Genomic DNA, 16,268 nt, shown 5'->3' on the forward strand with positions numbered 1-16,268 from the left:
CCGCCGCCGCCGCCGCCTCCTTGCCGCTGCTCGCCCGATTGATGGCTGGTGGCCGGTGTCTGGTGGGCTTCTCTGTTAATATGGGCCGTGGGCCAACTACTTCGGTTCAGTTTCTTCGGTCCTTCGGTTAGAAAGAAGTCCATTTTTCACCCCCAAATGCGTCCCAGGGACAGATACCTTCCTGAACTCGAATTTGGTATAATTTTCACTCTCAAATCTTGGGATAAATCTCCTCCTTCAGTGGTTTTGCTTCCGATTTGTCAGATTTTTTACGGTTTTGGAAGATGATTAGGCATTTGACTCTTGACGTGGCATTAGACCAATTTTCTTTGCATCAGACTAGTTCATCCTTGTCCCATTCTCTTTTCTTCATGGATGCCCTTGTAGACCATGGCCACGAAGACGCTGCCGTAGAGCTTATTGCCATCCAAATCCTCAACCCAACTTTTGCGGTTTGTCTTTCCGTCCAAATCCTTCGTAAGCATTAAGCGCATCGTGCCCCTCGTCCACGACGAAGATCATGTCGCGGTCGCCAGGTAATGCCGCGGCAGGGCCCTTCCACCCAGCGAGCATGCTGGCGGCATGTCCTCTCACCTGCCGGCCACGAGGTCGAACACGACGGCCTCCATAGCGCGCCGCCGCCGCGTACGTTGACCATAGATATCTTCCCGCCCGAGCAGAAGCCGTAGAGGGAGCGGCTCCCACGGCATGGCGGGGTCCCATATCGCCTAGGAGCACGCGATAGTGAGGTTGTAGCCGGCGCACGCAACGAACAAGCAGCCCCGCCCGCCGTTCCCCACCTACGCAGAGCAATGGGACCCGCGAGCCGGCCAGCCAGGACGGCACGGGCGCGGCGGCCGGGTCGAACACGAGCAGGCGGCACAACATCAAGTAGACTCCGCGATGAGGACGAGCTACGCCGCGGCGGCCACAAACCGAAACGGCAACCGGCGGGAGAGGACGGGTCGCAAAGCATCGGGGCGCCGACATCCCGTCCTAGTCCCACCGCACGACGATCTGTTCGTAGGCCATGAAGATCGCGCCGCCGTCGCCAGTGCCCTCGAGAAGCGCGTAGAGTGAGAGGGACGACAGCAACGACGGGGCAAACAGGAGGCGGTGCCATGGCAGACGACGCACTTTAGGAGGCGAGCTTTACTCTGTCTACACACCTAAATACCATGCCACATCACACTTTCTAGCCCCAAACCCGCCTAAAATTGATGCAAAACCACCAAAGGTGGAGATTTACCCGGTTTTAAGGATTTGAGGATCAAAATCATACCAAATTTGAGTTCAGGGGGTATTTGTCCCTTAGGCTACATTTGAGGGTGAAAAATGAACTTCTTTCTGTTGGGTAACGTAGTAATTTAAAAAAAATTCTTACACACACGCAAGATCATGGTGATGCATAGCAACGAGGGAAGAGTGTGATCTGCGTACCCTTGTAGATCGACAGCGGAAGCGTTATGACAACGTGATTGATGTAGTCGTACGTCTTCACGGCCCGACCGATCAAGCACCGAAACTACGGCACCTCCGAGTTTTAGCACACGTTCAGCTCGATGACGATCCCCGGACTCCGATCCAGCAAAGTGTCGGGGAAGAGTTCCGTCAGCACGACGGCGTGGTGACGATCTTGATGTTCTACCGTCGCAGGGCTTCGCCTAAGCACCGCTACAATATTATCGAGGATTATGGTGGAAGGGGGCACCGCACACGGCTAAGAATATGATCACGTGGATCAACTTGTGTGTCTATGGGGTGCCCCCTGCCCCCGTATATAAAGGAGCAAGGGGGAGGAGGCCGGCCCTAGGAAGGGCGCGCCAGGGAGTAGGATTCCTACTCCTAGTTGGAGTAGGTTTCCTCCTTTCCTAGTCCAACTAGGAGAAGGGGGAAAGGGGGAGGAAGAGGGGAAGGAAGGGAGAGAGGGGCTGCGCCCCAAATCCCTTGTCCAATTCGGACTGGGCTTGGGAGGGGCGCGCGCCACCTCCTGGTCCTTTCCACTAAGGCCCATTAAGGCCCATTGTTTCTTCCTCGTATTCCCGTAACTCCCCGGTACCTCCGAAAATACCCGAATCACTCGGAACTTTTCCGATGTCCGAATATAGTCGTTCAATATATCAATCTTTACGTCTCGACCATTTCGAGACTCCTCGTCATGTCCCCGATCTCATCCGGGACTCCGAACTCCTTCGGTACATCAAAACTCATAAACTCATAATATAACTGTCATCAAAACCTTAAGCGTGCGGACCCTACGGGTTCGAGAACAATGTAGAAATAACCGAGACACGTCTCCGGTCAATAACCAATAGCGGAACCTGGATGCTCATATTGGCTCCCACATATTCTACGAAGATCTTTATCGGTCAGACCGCATAACAACATACGTTGTTCCCTTTGTCATCGGTATGTTACTTGCCCGAGATTCGATCGTCGGTATCTCAATAGCTTGTTCAATCTCGTTACCGGCAAGTCTCTTTACTCGTTTCGTAATACACCATCTCGCAACTAACTCATTAGTTGCAATGCTTGCAAGGCTTATGTGATGTGCATTACCGAGAGGGCCCGGAGATACCTCTCCGACAATCGGAGTGACAAATCCTAATCTCGAAATACGCCAACCCAACATGTACCTTTGGAGACACCTGTAGAGCTCCTTTATAATCACCCAGTTATGTTGTGACGTTTGGTAGCACACAAAGTGTTCCTCCGGCAAACGGGAGTTGCATAATCTCATAGTCATAGGAACATGTATAAGTCATGAAGAAAGCAATAGCAACATACTAAACGATCGAGTGCTAAGCTAACGGAATGGGTCAAGTCAATCACATCATTCTTCTAATGATGTGATCCCGTTAATCAAATAACAACTCTTTTGTTCATGGTTAGGAAACATAATCATCTTCGATTAACGAGCTAGTCAAGTAGAGGCATACTAGTGACACTCTGTTTGTCTATGTATTCACACATGTATTATGTTTCCGGTTAATACAATTCTAGCAAGAATAATAAACATTTATCATGATATAAGGAAATAAATAATAACTTTATTATTGCCTCTAGGGCATATTTCCTTCAGTCTCCCACTTGCACTAGAGTCAATAATCTAGTTCACATCGCCATGTGATCCAACACTAATAGTTCACATCACCATGTGATTAACACCCATAGTTCACATTGTCATGTGACCTGTACCCAAAGGGTTTACTAGAGTCAGTAATCTAGTTCACATAGTTTATGTGATTAACACCCAAAGAGTACTAAGGTGTGATCATGTTTTGCTTGTGAGAAAATTTTAGTCAACGGGTCTGTCACATACAGATTCGTAAGTATTTTGCGAATTCTATGTCTACAATGCTTTGCACGGAGCTACTCTAACTAATTGCTCCCACTTTCAATATGTATCTAGATCGAGACTTAGAGTCATCCAGATCTATGTCAAAACTTGCATCGACGTAACTTTTTACAACGAACCTTTTGTCGCCTCCATAATCGAGAAACATATCCTTATTCCACTAAGGATAATTTTGACCGCTGTCCAGTGATCTACTCGTAATCACTATTGTACTCCCTTGCCAAAATTAGTGTAGGGTATACAATAGGTCTGGTACACAGCATGGCATACTTTATAGAACCTATGGCCAAGGCATAGGGAATGACTTCTTTCTATTTTCTGCCGTGGTCGGGCTTTGAGTCTTACTCAATTTCACACCTTGTAACACAGGCAAGAATTCTTTCTTTGACTGTTCCATTTTGAACTACTTCAAAATTTTGTCAGGGTATGTACTCGTTGAAAAAACTTATCAAGCGTTTTGATCTATCTCTATAGATCTTGATGCTCAATATGTAAGCAGCTTCACCGAGGTCTTTCTTTGAAAAAAACTCCTTTCAAACACTCCTTTATGCTTTGCAGAATAATTCTACATTATTTCCGATCAACAATATGTCATTCACATATACTTATCAGAAATGTTGTATTGCTCCCACTCACTTTCTTGTAAATACAGACTTCACCGCAAGTCTGTATAAAACTATATGCTTTGATCAACTTATCAAAGCGTATATTCCAACTCCGAGATGCTTGCACCAGTCCATAGATGGATCTCTGGAGCTTGCATATTTTGTTAACACTTTTAGGATTGACAAAACCTTCTGGTTGCATCATATACAACTCTTCTTTAAAAAAATTCATTAAGGAATGCAGCTTTGTTTATCCATTTGCCAAATTTCATAAAATGCGGCAATTGCTAACATGATTCGGACAGACTTAAGCATAGATACGATTGAGAAACTCTTATCGTAGTCAACACCTTGAACTTTGTCGAAAAACCTTTTGCGACAATTCTAGCTTTGTAGATAGTAACACTACTATCAGCGTCCGTCTTCCTCTTGAAGATCCATTTAATCTCAATGACTTGTCGAACATCGGGCAAGTCAACCAAAGTACATACTTTGTTCTCATACATGGATCTCATCTCAGATTTCATGGCCTCAAGCCATTTCGCGGAATCTGGACTCATCATCGCTTCCTCATAGTTCGTAGGCTCGTCATGGTCAAGTAACATGACTTCCAGAACAGGATTACCGTACCACTCTGGTGCGGATCTCACTCTGATTTACCTACGAGGTTTGGTAGTAACTTGATCTGAAGTTACATGATCATCATCATTAGCTTCCTTACTAATTGGTGTAGTAGTCACAGGAACATATTTCTGTGATGAACTACTTTCCAATAAGGGAGAAGGTACAATTACCTTATCAAGTTCTACTTTCCTCCCACTCACTTCTTTCGAGAAAAACTCCTTCTCTAGAAAGGATCCATTCCTAGCAATGAATAGCTTGCCTTCGGATCTGTGATAGAAGGTGTACCCAACATTTTTCTTTTTGGGTATCCTATGAAGATGCACTTCTCCGATTTGGGTTTGAGCTTATCAGGTTGAAACTTTTTCACATAAGCATTGCAACCTCAAACTTTAAGAAATGACAGCTTAGGTTTCTTGCCAAACCATAGTTCATACGGTGTCGTCTCAACGGATTTAGATGGTGCCCTATTTAACGTGAATGCAGCTGTCTCTAATGCATAACCCCAAAACGATAGTGGTAGATCGGTAAGAGACATCATAGATCGCACCATATCTAATAAAGTACGGTTATGACATTCGGGCACACCATTACATTGTGGTGTTCCAGGTGGCGTGAGTAGTGAAACTATTTCACATTGTTTTTAACTGAAGACCAAACTCGTAACTCAAATATTTTACTTCCGCGATCATATCGTAGAAACTTTTATTTTTGTTACGATGATTCTCCACTTCACTCTGAAATTATTTAAACTTTTCAAATGTTTCAGACTTGTGTTTCATCAAGTAGATATACTCATATCTGCTCAAATCATCTGTGAAGATCAGAAAATAATGATACCTGCCACGAGTCTCAATATTCATCGGACCACATACATCAATATGTATGATTTCCAACAAATCTGTTGCTCGCTCTATTGTTCTGGAGAACGGAGTCTTAGTCATCTTGCCCATGAGGCATGGTTCGCAAGCATCAAGTGATTCCAAAAGCCCGTCAGCATGGATTTTCTTCATGCGCTTTACACCAATATGACCTAAACAGCAGTGCCACAAATAAGTTGCACTATCATTATTAACTTTGCATCTTTTGGTTTCAATATTATGATTATGTGTATCACTACGATCGAGATCCAACGAACTATTTTCATTGGGTGTGTAACCATATAAGGTTTTATTCATGTAAACAGAATAACAATTTATTCTCTTACTTAAATGAATAACCGTATTACAACAAACATGATCAGATCATATTCATGCTCAACGCAAACAACAAATAACACTTATTTAGGTTCAACACTAATCCCGAAAGTATAGGGAGTGTGCTATGATGATCATATCAATCTTGGAACTACTTCCAACACACATCGTCACTTCAGCCTTAACTAGTATATGTTCATTATGCAACTCCCGTTTTGAGTTACTACTCTTAGCAACTGAACCAGTATCAAATACCAAGGGGTTGCTATAAACACTAGTAAAGTACACATCAATAACATGTATATCAAATATACTTATGTTCACTTTGCCATCCTTCTTATCCGCCAAATACTTGGGGCAGTTCCACTTCCAGTGACCAGTCCCTTTGCAGTAGAAACACTTAGTCTCAGGCTTAGGATCAGACTTGGGCTTCTTCACTTGAGTAGCAACTTGCTTGCCGTTCTTCTTGAAGTTCCCCTTCTTCCCTTTGCCCTTTTCTTGAAACTAGTGGTCTTGTCAACCATCAACACTTGATGCTCTTTCTTGATTTCTACCTTCATCGATTTCATCATCATGAAAAGCTCGGGAGTCGTTTTCGTCATCCCTTGCATACTATAGTTCATCACGAAGTTCTACTAACTTGGTGATGGTGACTAGAGAATTCTGTCAATCACTATCTTATCTGGAAGATTAACTCCCACTTGATTCAAGCGATTGCAGTACCCAGACAATCTAAGCACATGCTCACTATTTGAGCGATTCTCCTCCATCTTTTAGCTATAGAACTTGTTGGAAACTTCATATCTCTCAACTTGGGTATTTGCTTGAAATATTAACTTCAACTCCTGAAACATCTCATATGGTCCATGACGTTCAAAACGTCTTTGAAGTCCCGATTCTAAGCCGTTAAGCATGGTGCACTAAACTATCAAGTAGTTATCATATTGAGCTAGCCAAATGTTCATGACGTCTGCATCTGCTCCTGCAATAGGTCTGTCACCTAGCGGTGCATCAAGGACATAATTCTTCTGTGCAGCAATGAGGATAAACCTCAGATCACGGATCCAATCCACATCATTGCTACTAACATCTTTCAACACAATTTTCTCTAGGAACATATCAAAATAAACACAGGGAAGCAACAACGCGAGCTATTGATCTACAACATGATTTGCAAAACACTACCAGGACTAAGTTCATGATAAATTTAGGTTTCAATTAATCATATTACTAAAGAACTCCCACTTAGATAGACATCCCTCTAATCCTCTAAGTGATTACGTGATCCAAATCAACTAAACCATGTCCGATCATCACGTGAGATGGAGTAGTTTCATTGGTGAACATCGCTATGTTGATCATATCTACTATATGATTCACGCTCGACCTTTCGGTCTCCGTGTTCCGAGGCCATATCTGTATATGCTTGGCTCGTCAAGTATAACCTGAGTATTCCGCGTGTGCAACTGTTTTGCACCCTTTGTATTTGAACGTAGAGCCTATCACACCCGATCATCACGTGGTGTCTCAGCACGAAGAATTTTCACAATGGTGCATACTCAGGGAGAACACTTCTTGATAATTAGTGAGAGATCATCTTAAAATGCTACCGTCAATCAAAGCAAGATAAGATGCATAAAAGATAAACATCACATGCAATTAATATAAGTGATATGATATGGCCATCATCATCTTGTGCTTGTGATCTCCATCTTCGAAGCACCGTCGTGATCACCATCGTCACCGGCATGACACCTTGATCACCATCGTAGCATCGTTGTCGTCTCGCCAATCTTATGCTTCCACGACTACCGCTACCGCTTAGTGATAAAGTAAAGCATTACAGCGCAATTGCATTTCATACAATAAAGCGACAACCATATGGCTCCTGCCAGTTGCCGATAACTTGGTTACAAAACATGATCATCTCATACAATAAAATTTAGCATCATGTCTTGACCATATCACATCACAACATGCCCTGCAAAAACAAGTTAGACATCCTCTACTTTGTTGTTGCAAGTTTTACGTGGCTGCTGCGGGCTTAAGCAAGAACCAATCTTACCTACGCATCAAAACCACAACGATAGTTTGTCAAGTTGGTGCTGTTTTAACCTTCGCAAGGACCGGGCGTAGCCACACTCGGTTCAACTAAAGTTGGAGAAACTGTCACCCGCTAGCCACCTTTGTGCAAAGCACGTCGGGAGAACCGGTCTCGCGTAAGCATACGCGTAATGTCGGTCCGGGCCGCTTCGTCCAACAATACCGCCGAACCAAAGTATGACATGCTGGTAAGCAGTATGACTTATATCGCCCACAACTCACTTGGGTTCTACTCGTGCATATAACATCAACACATAAAACCTAGGCTCGGATGCCACTGTTGGGTAACGTAGTAATTTCAAAAAATTTCCTACGCACACGCAAGATCATGGTGATGCATAGCAACGAGGGAAGAGTGTGATCTACGTACCCTTGTAGATCGACAGCGGAAGCGTTATGACAACACGGTTGATGTAGTCGTACGTCTTCACGGCCCGACTGATCAAGCACCGAAACTACGGCACCTCCAAGTTTTAGCACACGTTCAGCTCGACGACGATCCCCGGACTCCGATCCAGCAAAGTGTCGGGGAAGAGTTCCGTCAGCACGACAGCATGGTGACGATCTTGATGTTCTACCGTCGCAGGGCTTCGCCTAAGCACCGCTACAATATTTTCGAGGATTATGGTGGAAGGGGGCACCGCACACGGCTAAGAATATGATCACGTGGATCAACTTGTGTGTCTATGGGGTGCCCCCTGCCCCCGTATATAAAGGAGCAAGGGGGAGGAGGCCGGCCCTAGGAGGGGCGCGCCAGGGAGTAGGATTCCTACTCCTAGTTGGAGTAGGTTTCCTCCTTTCCTAGTCCAACTAGGAGAAGGGGGGAAAGGGGGGAAGAGGGGAAGGAAGGGAGAGAGGGGCCGCGTCCCAAATCCCTTGTCCAATTCGGACTGGGCTTGGGAGGGGCGCGACGCCACCTCCTGGTCCTTTCCACTAAGGCTCATTAAGGCCCATTGTTTCTTCCTCGTATTCCCGTAACTCCCGGTGCCTCCGAAAATACCCGAATCACTCAGAACCTTTCCGATGTCCGAATATAGTTGTCCAATATATCAATCTTTACGTCTCGACCATTTCGAGACTCCTCGTCATGTCCCCGATCTCATCCGGGACTCCGACATCCTTCGGTACATCAAAACTCATAAACTCATAATATAACTGTCATCAAAACCTTAAGCGTGCGGACCCTACGGGTTCGAGAACAATGTAGACATGACCGAGACACGTCTCCGGTCAATAACCAATAGCGGAACCTGGATGCTCATATTGGCTCCCACATATTCTACGAAGATCTTTATCGGTCAGACCGCATAACAACATACGTTGTTCCCTTTGTCATCGGTATGTTACTTGCCCGAGATTCGATCGTCGGTATCTCAATACCGTGTTCAATCTCATTACCGGCAAGTCTCTTTACTCGTTTCGTAATACATCATCTCGCAACTAACTCATTAGTTGCAATGCTTGCAATGCTTATGTGATGTGCATTACCGAGAGGGCCCGGAGATACCTCTTCGACAATCGGAGTGACAAATCCTAATCTCGAAATACGCCAACCCAACATGTACCTTTGGAGACACCTGTAGAGCTTCTTTATAATCACCCAGTTATGTTGTGACGTTTGGTAGCACACAAAGTGTTCCTCTGGCGAACGGGAGTTGCATAATCTCATAGTCATAGGAACATGTATAAGTCATGAAGAAAGCAATAGCAACATACTAAACAATCGAGTGCTAAGCTAACGGAATGGGTCAAGTCAATCACATCATTCTTCTAATGATGTGATCCCGTTAATCAAATAACAACTCTTTTGTTCATGGTTAGGAAACATAACCATCTTCGATTAACGAGCTAGTCAAGTAGAGGCATACTAGTGACACTCTGTTTGTCTATGTATTCACACATGTATTATGTTTCCGGTTAATACAATTCTAGCAAGAATAATAAACATTTATCATGATATAAGGAAATAAATAATAACTTTATTATTGCCTCTAGGGCATATTTCCTTCACTTTCCTTCAGTTAACACAGGGTAATAACCACAGATCTGTGCTCAAAAAATAAATAACTGCGGGTCTAACCGATCACCGAACTCTAAAAAAAAGAATCACAACTGAACAACGAATTAACTTTTTTTCAAGAGTAACCCTAGACGTACCATGTTTTTATAGAAGGCAGAAAACAATTACAAGAGACTACAATTTGCTACGAACAACAAGTCTAGTTGAAACTCCACACTCCACCGCGACAATGGGGTTATTCGGTTTGGTTAGGTTCTGGTTTTGGTTAACTTCAAACTTGGAGACATCTTCCGAGACGTTGGACTCGGGTCGCTTGTCTGCGGGGTCAACCTCGACATGCACCATCTTCAACGACATGATGTTTCGGTGGAAGGAGGACCGACGCTTTGCCTCGCATAGCGAACAACGGTAGAATGGGGAGAGAGGAGAGGAGAGAATGGGGAGAGCGGTGGAATGGGCAGCAGTAGAGTCTGTTGGACCCTGTGAACCACCAGAAACTAATTTACCATTGAACGGATGATCCCTAACAAACTGGTTGACTGCATTTTTAAAATGTCTATTTTGTTACGACACTGGATATCTCTAATTAAGGACGACGACGTGGCGACTGTGGAGCTCGTCGCGTGCGAACAACGCCGGCCTCCATTTTGGATAGGGATCGGGGCCAGCCGGTTGTAGTTGGGGCTTTGCTACGTCGCCGTCTATCTTCTATTAGACTACTCACAATGGGGAGAAATTTCTACTAGTAACATGCATATGTTAATAGTCTATGTTACTACCTTCATAATGGGGAATAATATATGTGTGGTGTCATGCAACACTTCATTTATTAGTTTATAGACTCATCTTTTTTTGGTATGTGTGATGTTACTCATAGTATGAGTAACTAGCTATGTTACTCAATTCATCTCTCTCCTCATTAAATCATTGCCACATAAACAAATTTGATTAGTTGGACTTTATGTTACTGATGAAGTTACCCCCACTTTGGGTAGTTTTATGCTCTTTTGGTTACACTCCTTTGGCATGCGTGCCTTCATGCCGGTTGTGGCCTGCCATGTCGCTTTGAACTTGTCTGCTTAGGTGTACTTTCGCTCGGTGCGGGTGGTTTGTAAGACTCTATTGTTGAACGCTTGGTGGCTTTATTAATTTAAAGTTGGGCCTCAACCTTTTCTCTAAAACGGAGAGACGAGATGTGGTCATGAGAAACCCTCGTATGTGGCTGTAAATATACTTGAAAAAGTGACTTGAGCCGAGATCTGCCAGGTTGTATTAGGCCAGGACTTGAGTGCAGCTAGTCTACATCAAAGGCCCTAACCTCTGAAGTGTCCAACCCAAGGCAGCCTAGTTCGGCTGATGGGCTGTCTACTGTTGAGTCGATCTAGCTTATGTTGTCTAGGCGGCCAAGGCGTGGCGACCATGTTGATGGATGGTGGTGTAATGGTGTACACGTTCAGGAATAGAGTGATCAGTGACCAGTGGCGGAATTAGGTTGTTTGGACACCACACGAGCTAGTTAATATGTATCAAAGGTTTAAAAGTTGTGGTGGAGCTACATGTGGATAGGGTGGGCCGCCGCCCACGGCCCACCCTGAGATTTGGGCCAGCGACCCAACCCCACCATCCTTGCTCAATAGCCCAAACTGAGACAGCCCAAGGCAGCGAGCAACTAGGCAATCCACTGAATCAGGCATCGAGCATACGTGAGCGAATGCGAGAGGAGTGAACAGGCGATGGACCAGTGTTCCATGTGTGAACACACAACTCCGATGGCGGTGGCACTGAGAGCCGGTGAGTGATATGTCCATTTTGCATAATGTTTACCTATTGTTATTTACTATGTGTTTATGCATAATAATGCTTTTTGGAGTAATTCTAATGCCTTTTCTCTCATAATATGCAAGGTTGACACAAAGAGGGAGAATACCGACAGCTGGAATTCTGGACCTGAAAAAGCTACGTCAGGCCACCTATTCTGCACAACTCCAAATGAGCTAAAAATTTGTGGAGAATTATTTTGTAATATATAATGAATAATGGAGCAAATAAGTACAAGAGGGGGCCCACCAGGTGGGCACAACCCACCTGGGCGCGCCAGGGAGCCCAGGTGCGCCCTGGTGGGTTGTGTCCTCCTTGGCCCACCTTCGGTGCCCCTCTTCTGGTATATAAGTCATTTTGACCTAGAAAAAATAAGAGGAGGACTTTTGGGACGAAGCGCCGCCGTCTCGAGGCGGAACTTGGGCAGGAGCACTTTTGCCCTTCGGCAGAGCGATTCCACCAGGGGAACTTCCCTTCCAGAGGGGGAAATCATCGACATCATCATCACCAACAACTCTTCCATCTTGGGGAGAGCAATCTTCATCAACATCTTCAACATCACCATATCCTCTCAAACCCTAGTTCATCTTTTGTGTTCAATCTTTGTACCAGAACCTTAGATTGGTGCTTGTGGGTGACTAGTAGTGTTGATTACATCTTGTAGTTGATTACTATATGCTTTATTTGGTGGAAGATTATATGTTTAGATCCATTATGCTATTTGATACCCCTCTGATCTTGAGCATGATTATCATTTGTGAGTAGTTACTTTTGTTCTTGAGGTCACGGCAGAAATCTTGTTGCAAGTAATCATGTGAACTTGATATGTGTTCGATATTTTGATGATATGTATGTTGTGATTCCCTTAGTGGTGTCGTGTGAATGTCGACTACATGAGCCTTCACCATATTTGGGCCTAAGGGAATGCATTGTGGAGTAGTTATTAGATGATGGGTTTCTAGAGTGACAGAAGGTTAAACCATAGTTTATGCGCTACTTCGTAAGGGATCGATTTGGACCCAAAAGTTTAATACTATGGTTAGATTTTATCTTAATATTTTTCTCGTAGTTGCAGATGATTGCGAGGGGGTTAATCATAAGTAGGAAGTTTGTTCAAATAAGAACAACACCTAATCACCGGTCCACCCACATATCAAATTATCAAAGTAGCGAACACGAATCAAACCAACATGATGAAAGTGACTAGATGAAATTCCCGTGTACCCTCAAGAACACTTTGCTTATTATAAGAGACCATTTTGGCATGTCCTTTGCCACAAAAGGATTGGGCTACCTTGCTTCATATTATTTGCTGGTACCTTACTTGCTCGTTACAAATTATCTTGCTATCAAACTACTTGTTACTTATCAATCGTAGTCCTTTCGATAAGTAAGAGTGTCGAACCCAGCGAGGAGCAGAAGGAAATGACAAGTGGTTTTCAGCAAGATATTCTCTGCAAGCACTGAAATTATCGGTAACAGATAGTTTTGTGATAAGATAAATCGTAACGGGTAACAAGTAAATAAAGTAACTAAGGTGCAGCAAGGTGGCCCAATCCTTTTTGTAGCAAAAGACAAGCCTAGACAAACTCTTATATAAAGCAAAGCGCTCCCGAGGACACATGGGAATTGTTTTCAAGCTACTTTTCATCATGCTCATATGATTCACGTTCGTTACTTTGATAATTTGATATGTGGGTGGACCGGTGCTTGGGTGCTGCCCTTCCTTGGACAAGCCTCCCACTTATGATTAACCCCTCTCGCAAGCATCCACAACTACGAAAGAAGAATTAAGGTAAACTTAACCATAGCATGAAACATATGGATCCAAATCAGCCCCTTACGAAACAACGCATAAAGTAGGGTTTAAGCTTCTATCACTCTAGCAACCCATCATCTACTAATTACATCCCAATTCCTTCCCCGTTGTAACACCCCGGATGTAACTTACCATATTTGTACTCTGACTCTTGCCATTTTCAGCTCTAAGTTATGAGATCCGTGGTTGGGTTCTTGTCTTTGTTTTGCATTTTGTTCATTTTATGCATATCATATCATGTCATCATGTGCATCGCATTTGCATACGTGTTCGTCTCATGCATCCGAGCATTTTCCCCGTTGTCCGTTTTGCAATCCGACACTCCTATGTCCTCCGGCGCCCCCTTTTGCCTCTTTTCATGAGAGGGTGTTAAAAATTCTCAAAATGGACCAAGATTTGCCAAGCGGCCTTCGTACACCACCGGTAGACCGCCTGTCAAGTTTCGGGCCATTTGGAGTCCGTTTGATACTCCAACGGTTAACCGGGGAGCCGTCAAGGCCTCGTGTGTGTTGCAGCCCAACACCCCTCCAAAGTGGCCCAATAACCCATCCAAACCCCCTCCATCCTCTCGGCCGTTCGATCACGATCGCGTGGCCGAAAACCGCACTCCATTTGGACACTACAAACTCCTCATATATATAAATAAGTGATCCCCTCTCCAAATTCGCGGTCAAAACCCTACCCTAACCTTCCCCGCCGCCACCGGACGTGTCCGAGATGGCCGGACGTGTCCGCGCCGCCGCCCGCATCCAACCCCGCGCCACCACGTGGAACCGCGCCACCCGCCGCCGTAGCGACCCGCGAGCCCATGGCGGGCCCACCGAGCCCGCGCCGCCCGGCCGCTCCCCCGCGCGTCCCCGCGCCTGAGGACGGCGAGCGCCGCCGCCGCAGGCCTCCTCCGCTGCCCGGCTAACCCCCGTGCCGCCGCCGTTCACCCTCTCCGCCGCCTCGCCGGTCGCCGCCGCCCGCGCCTCGACGGCGTCGCGCTTCCCCGCCACCGTGTCGCGCCGGATCCGGCCGGATCTCGTCGCCCTGAGCTCGCCGGCGTGTTCATCCACTACTTCGGCCGCCGTCCCCATCTTCTCATGCGACCTCCCCGACAAACCTCGAACCACGCGTCTCAGATCTGGAAAACCCTAGGGTTGACCTCGTTTCATCACTAAGTCTTTTATTTTTGCATTCTGAAGCCCTGTTTAACATGCCATAACTCCTCATCCGTAGATCCGTTTTGCATGCATGATATATCAAAATGTTCATCTTGATGTGCTCTTCAATTTGTTCCATTGTGTCATGATTGTTTGAGTCCATCTTGATGCCCAAATGACCGATGCAAGAGTGCTATAAAGGGTTAGGTGCTGATTCTTAGCAGAGTATGAGCATTTGTCATTTTTGCTACATTTGTTGTGTGCTGCCTATGGGCATGAGCTCTACATGTGTTTTGGGCTATACCATGCCATCTTTACAGGGGTGTATGCCATGTATTTTTGTGATCTTTGTGGTGACTAGCACAAGCATGCAAAGTAGCTCTCGTAATATTGCTGATTTCAGGGACTTAGAATTTCACTAAGTCATTTCCCTGCTGTTATTTTTATGCCACGTATTCATGTTACTACAGAGAGATCCATGCTTCTTTTGAGTATGTTCAGTAAGGATGATTTGGACATATGGTCATGCTATATCCATCCATGCCCCTAATTGCATTTATGGAGTGACCTACCATGACTCAATCTTGCTCTACTTTTGCTATAAAATGTTCCTGGCAGATTGTTTACGTGTTAATCAATTTTTGCCAAGGTTGTTGTAGTTGATACAAGCATTCTATAAACTTGTTCTTGCCATGGTTAGCTTCTTGAAGATGTATTCTTGCTGATGCTATGCTTATATTGTCATGCAATGCCTTGTGATGAGTGAATCGAGCTCGCAAAGATGCCTTCATAACTTTGTTTATGCCATGTCCAGTTTTCTGCTAACTCTGAATCTGTTAACGAAACTTGCTATGTTTACATGGGTGCCATCATATCTTCTGATCCTTTTTGGCTTATGGTCAGTAAGGGACTTTTGTTATATGCTTTGAGTAGATTCATTCCATGCCTTGCTTTTCTATGATATGTTACTGTAGCATGTTGTTTGCTTGCTCTCAACATTGCTTCCTCATGTTAATTCCTGGCATGTTAGTATTTTCACTAAGTCTATGAAGCTGATATCTTTTGCACTTTTGTCGTGCTTGTTTGATCCTGCTATTGTGTGATTTAGCCGTAGCTAAGTGGTCATCTTTTGTAAAGCATCTTAAGTAGATCACTGCCATGTGCTTGGTTGTTATGTTGTAGTGCAGTAGCTTAGTTTCTTGTTGCATTCTAGATGGCATCGTGCTGTTAATCGTAGAATTGTGCCATTATTGTTTTGCTTGCCATTTGCAAACCGTGCATCCAATTCCGGTGATCTTTATACCGGTTTCGACCAAAATCAACTCATCTTTCCAGTGGCACACTTGGTTTGCCAAGTTGATGCCTTGTTCATCCTTTTCCTTCCGGAGCACGCATATGCATTGCATATAACATCCTGCGTGTCATGTCATGTTTTGCATCATGTTGCTTGCGCATTGCACCGTGGTTGATTGTGTTTTTCTTTGCTTGTGTTCTTGCCTTGGGTAGAGCCGGGAGACGAGTGCGTGATCGAGGAACCCGTTGAGTATGCTTACAAGGATCAAGCTTTCGTCAACTCGGAGAAC

At 44.9% G+C, this 16,268-nt stretch overlaps 1 pseudogene; it reads right to left on the bottom strand.

Annotated features, from left to right (window-relative positions):
- Positions 1 to 435: 435 nt before the first annotated feature.
- Positions 436 to 14,619, bottom strand: LOC125535717 (annotated as a pseudogene).
- Between the last annotated feature and the right edge of the window lie 1,649 nt (positions 14,620 to 16,268).

This window comes from Triticum urartu, chromosome 2 (genome assembly GCF_003073215.2).
Source record: "Triticum urartu cultivar G1812 chromosome 2, Tu2.1, whole genome shotgun sequence".
Taxonomy (NCBI): Eukaryota; Viridiplantae; Streptophyta; class Magnoliopsida; order Poales; family Poaceae; genus Triticum; species Triticum urartu.